Below are 6,271 nucleotides of genomic sequence, written 5' to 3' on the forward strand. Positions count from 1 at the left end.
CTAGCCATAAATCGGAACGAATCGATGAATCTCAAGTGCATCATTGTTCCATCGACGCGTTTCGTAAAGGATATATATTTTTTCTTATTTATGGGTAGCAGTGTAATTCTACCGGGAAAAGTTGATGCGAGGGATTTTATTAAGAAGTGAGAATCGTAACTGGACAAATTGTGGAAAACTATTGAAATTGTGTGCGACTCTCTGAAATTCAAATTACACCGATTATAAGCAGGACCACGAAATTCACCCGTGAAGTGACAGTGATCGTAACACTTTTTCTCCTCAGGGGTAAACGGTTTTTCACAAATATAACAATTCTTTGCGCGCATGTGACGATCGCGTTGCACTTGGGTAGGAGACTTCATTGGAATTATGGTTTTGATGCGTGACTCTACCTGAATTGATAAATCTTTAAGCTGTTTCATAAACTAATCTATGCAATCGACACGGCGTTTACCGTGGAACTCCGATAAAGTCTCAACGTACGCGCAATGTACGTAGTACGCTACACTGTGCGGGATATGCTTTTGAATTTCACAAGTCTTACGAGTTTCAAATTCATCTACAGGTTCAGGGATTAATATACATTCGAGATCGGCGTATACGACAAACGGAACGGTGCCTTTGTTTCGAAAATTGGAAAATACTTAATCTTTACACTTGGGAAATTCCATGCGTACTTCATTTAGCATAATACAATTTTGTCGATGATTGTCGTAGGCGTGTTTTACGCTACAGTGGCACAAACATCTGTCACATAAAAACATTTTGTGTTCATGAACGGACAATTGTTTGCTCACCAATCGGGAAAGATCTTTAATTCAAGCAAAATGGAATCTCGGTGCAAACTCACCAGTCATATCGTCTTCCGGATTACTCGCAACCATCAGAAGATGGATCGTGTCAGTGTTTACGCTATGCAAATTTTTACTCAAATAAATTGGCACGATGACGCTTTTATTCGATTTTGCATGATGCGAAAAAGTTTGAGATTCTATACCATATACATTGATGCACAAATTATTTAATCTCTCAAGCTGTTTTACATCATGTAGAGTAGCAGGGAATTTGATACCTGTACAGTCCAACTCGGAAATATAGCGACGATAGTTGTCAGTCCTATGGGTGTGGGTGTTGACTGGGTGAAGGGCTGCTATGACGGGCCAGAGAAGACATCTTTCGTCCTTGTTCCTCACGTTAATCACAGCCTTCTCATGTCGAATGTCCTGGGGCAGATCGATGAATGTTGAAGCTCCCGCGGCGAGAGGCTGGTAGCGATCGATATTTACAGCGATGTTGAGGATCTCAATCATACTCCAGCCGGAATCACGTTGCTCGAAATCTTCCACCTTTGATAGCAGATCACCCCGTGCACGTGTAAACCAGCCATTTATATCGCTCGATGGGAGAAGAATCGCCACGTTGGAGGTGTTGAAACTCTTAACTTCGGTGGAGATCTTTTCGTGCTTGGCATTTTCGAATTTGCACGATAATATGAGGTTAACCTTCACATTTCCCTCTTTGCGCAGTACCAGCTTCAACTTCTCGGTGACGACGCGCTGCACATCGTCCAGAAAGGCGTCCAAATTCTTATGATGGAGATTTGCGACAACCCCCGTTCTGATCCGGCTGGCAAAAGCACTATCCACATCGTCCCACTGTACACCCGCAGGAGAACCGATATTTCCACCCGTCACCACTGTGCGCTGCTGCAACTGCTTGATCTTCGTCACTTAAGATTGCAGGAGTGCGATCGTATGTTGGATCCGTATTCTCGCACCAACGGTTGTTCCTCGTTGCATGGAAATATCGCGCAGAACTTGGATATTCGCAATTCCAATATCAGCCCAATGATTGATGACAGCGTCATTCTCTTCTCCGGGTGGTTGCTCTCTCAGCAAATTGTACGTCTCTTCCATTCGCTCCGCAAGTCCTATATACGCTTTGACTGCCATGACTTTGACGTTGATATAAGCTGAACTTTGTATAACTTTTTCGATTTGCACGTATCGTGTAAGACTGACGAGTCTGCATCGGATGCGTTGAGCTGATATGTATATAGGCCGATAGATCGCAAGAATTTGGGAACGGTGCGCACTGCGTTCTGCGCATATCGGAGGGAAAAATGACGTTAGAGACGACTAGGCCCAGCCTTCACCCGTCCCCCCATCCCCAAATTTTTGGGTTTCATTGCTCTTTCGAAGTGACCCGCTTTCACAGGTGCATCTTGCCTGAAAGCGTGTTGGAACAGGTTTTCACCCCCCCCCCCCCCCCCCTCCACGAGCCCACCGCCGCCTACGATGGATGCCCACCTAAGTATAAAAAACTGCGCAAATGCTGTGAGTAGAGTAGCAATGTATAGTTTCCCAAGCATGTAATGGAAATCCGTCAACAAAAAGCAGGTAGTGGGCGGTGCAGGTATAAAAAATCGGGGCCCAGAGCCCTTGCCCCGAATACCTACGTTTATGACGTTCGGCGGAAAACAAGTCTCGACAGGAATTATTTTGTGCGTGTGTGTGTGTCTCAAATCCTATGAAAACAGCTATCTTGCGGCAAATCGCGAAAATGATCAACGGGTGAGGGGGAGGCGAGGGGGGAACAATGGGGGTGAGCGTGAGAGAATGAATAAATATACTTTATTATGCCCTGGAGAAAAACTCGGTGGGCAATGGGTACATGAAAATATGATGTAATAAAACTTAACCTTAGAGCTTAAAACTAAGAAAAAGCGTACAAAATCAAAATGCAGAGAAACCGCGAGCACAAAAGTGTAAATAAAACATAGAAATAGTGTAAAGAAAAAGAGTAAAAGAAAAAGAAACAAAGAATGAATGAATGAATGAATGAATGAATGAATGAATGAATGAATGAATGAATGAATGAATGAATAAGTTTTATTATGCCCTGGAGAAAAAACTCCGTGGGCAATGGGTACATGAAAAAAGATTAAATATAATGTAATAAGACTTAACCTAGGCTTAAAACTAAGAAAACTAAGAAAACTAAGGAGAAGCATACAGAGTACAGAGTCAAGACGCGGAGAAACCGCGAGCGAATATAAACACAAATAAAGCATAAATATAGCACAAATAAAGCATACAAATAATGCAAAGAAAAAGAAAGAGAAAAAAAAAAAATAATAATAAAAAATAAAAGGAAAGAAAAGAAAAGAAAAGGAGAGTGGCAAGCAAGCCGATTAACCGCATGCAATGAAAGAAACCAAATATATTAAAGCTGGGAAGCCAGCAAATGCGTCCGCAGATCTCTCTTAAAGGTGGGGAGACACTGCAGAGTTGTGATGCTAGGAGGAAGGGAATGCCAGAAATAGGAAGCAGAGAGAACAAAAGAATTGCGTAAAGTGGAGGTACGATGTAGGGGGATGGAAAATGTTGGTGTAGAGTGGAGACGAGTTGGACGAGTTGATGTGGGAGCAAGAGAGAAGAGGTCATGGATGTAGGAAGGGACATCTAATTTGAGGAGCTTGAAAATAAGGATGCCCATAAAATAATTTCTGCGATTTGAAACCGTAAGCCAAGATAAGCTATTGCGATATGGGGAGATATGGATGTCCCGACGTACGTTAAAAATGAAGCGAATACAGTTATTGATTAATCGTTCCAATATCAGGTTCTGTTCACCGGTTAAATCGATATAGGCGAGGCAACAATAATCGATAAGTGGAAAAACAAGTGCAGTTATAAGCATGATGCGCAATTTCTTCGATAGAAGGTTTTTATTATATTTTAGGCGAAAGAGAGTAAAGTTCACCTTGGACGAAATGTGCATAATGTGCTTGTGCCACGAAAGATTAGATTGCATAATGATGCCCAGGTTGCGAGCGTGCGAGACATAGGGAAGCTCATTTTCCCTGACTCGAATGCGAGGGAGAGTCGAAAAATCAATTTGATTAATGTAAGTACCACTGCCCAAAATCATAACCTTTGACTTCGCAAGGTTTAACCTGAGTCCATTCACCACAGCATAATCAAAGATATAATTCACGTCGAGAGTCAGATCGGATAGAGCACGAGCCAGGTCACTGGGGTAGCAGGTGAGATAAATCTGTGTATCATCCGCATAAGTGAGGTATTGGGTATAGTTCAGACCAATGCCAATATCACGGATGAAGATTGAAAAAAGAAGAGGACCAAGAACTGATCCCTGTGGAACACCCATATGAGTGGGGCACCAGGAGGAAACAGTTCCCCTATCATCAACAACTGCTTGCGATCGTTTAGATAAATATGAGAAAAACCAGGCAAGCACTCCATCCGAGCAGCCCAAGAGACGAAGTTTACGTAGAAGTAGGTGATGTGGAACCATGTCAAACGCCTTGCTAAAATCAAAGAGAACAAGCACCGTTATTTTTCTGTCATCAACTGCCTGTCTGATGTCTTGATTAAGCTTAAGCAGAGTAGTCAACGTGCTATAACCCTTCCTGAAGTCCGATTGAAAGGGATCGGCAAGATCATTGGCATGGAGAAAGTCAGTAATCTGACCGAAAACAATTCGCTCCAGGGCCTCAGAGAGCTCACAGAGGTTTGCGACTGGTCTTGTGTCAGATGGAGACGACGGAGGAACAGTTTTAAGTATTGGGCGAATGAAGGCACGTTTCCATAAAGATGGGAAATGTGACAGACGGAGGCTTGCATTGAACAAATCCAGAAGGCTGTTAAACAGAAGCGGGACAGCTTTACTAATCGCATAGTTAGAGAGTAAGTCGGGAACAAAGAGAGAGAGAGAGAGAGAGAGAGAGAGGGAGCGAACGCCGCGGATTTAGAGGGGCGGAAGGGGGGGGGGGGGGGTGACGTCGTGGATTGATACAGCATTGAAATACTCACAAACATATGCCATATCACCAATATTATAGTATTGACTATTGTTTGAAGCACCATCAAGGGCGATACCATTTCGTTTCCTAATAAGATTTCGGGTTCGTATTTCCATCTTTTTTTCCTCGCATGTCAATCCATTTGCGGTTTTGTTGTGTTTTAATTTCAGCAATGCTCATGTTTACGATACGTTTTTTCTTCAACATCATTTACCTATTTTTTTCCCGATATTTACGTTTACGTTTCAATTCCGTTGACCGATTTTGCTGTGCATATTTTTCTTGGCATTTGCGTCGTTTATCTCTCGAATCCATTTCGATGTTTTTTTTTTCTTTAACACTATTTCTCGATTATTTTCAAGATATTTGTATAGCACGATTTTGCAGTCTATAATTTTTAGACGTTAGTTATTCCTCAAAACCATAGTAAAAATGTGGAATATGCAACTGTTCAAATTTATATTTTCACAAAGCTGCTTATCATTAATCAAATAACGGCCCGAAATTAGCGTTGTATTGATTTGTTTCGACTTTCAATTTTAATTTACACGTCAAGACTGACACTATTTATTTCGTCCAGTTTCTGACAGCTTATATGACCGTTTTTACATACGGGCCGAAATCAGCGTTGTATTGATTTGTTTCGACTTTCAATTTTAATTCATACTTCAAGACCGACACTATTCATTTCGTCCAGTTTCTGACAGTTTATAGGACCGTTTTTAAATAATTTTTTTTTTTTAAATTTTACATAATGACCCAATATAAAAATAAAAATGAAGAGTACGGACCTGGCTCAAGTCGCGAAAAGTGCGAAAAAAGTGATGAATATGCATCTACTTCAAAAGATAATTGAAAGAAAAAAAATGAATCATCCATACCTTTTTCGAGCACGGATTACTTGAAGAAAAGTAAAATTGGTGAGAAATCTGTGTTAGTTTTATTCTGTCTTGTAAATGAAAAGTGCTCCTTTGATATTCTTTGAAATGAGATATTATATGTTCAAAATTAATTAATTCGTGATTTGGAATTCCGTAAAGAATTTGATTTATAATTCTTGTTATTTCACTTTAATATTTAACATTTTAAGAAATTCTTTGTTATGAAAAATGATTTCTATCGTGTTAAATGAGATGCCAATTCCATATTCCAATTTTTTATAGATCTATAGTTGGGTACATGGAAGAAGTCGATCGACCGTGAAAAATCGAATCGAGAGATTTATCGAAACAATTTAAGGTATTTCAATTCATCATGAACAATTCCGAAAGGACCACAATTCAATGTATCATATGGAACAACGATATTGAAGTCGTTTTTGGAAGAATAAATTTGAATGAGGTATTTATTGAAGAACCATTACAGTGTGACTGACTTGAAAATCGCGGATATTTATGATTTTTTTGTTTCAAGTAAAATTTGATAATCAGTTCGATTTTT

Source organism: Neodiprion virginianus, chromosome 7, assembly GCF_021901495.1.
Source record: "Neodiprion virginianus isolate iyNeoVirg1 chromosome 7, iyNeoVirg1.1, whole genome shotgun sequence".
Taxonomy (NCBI): Eukaryota; Metazoa; Arthropoda; class Insecta; order Hymenoptera; family Diprionidae; genus Neodiprion; species Neodiprion virginianus.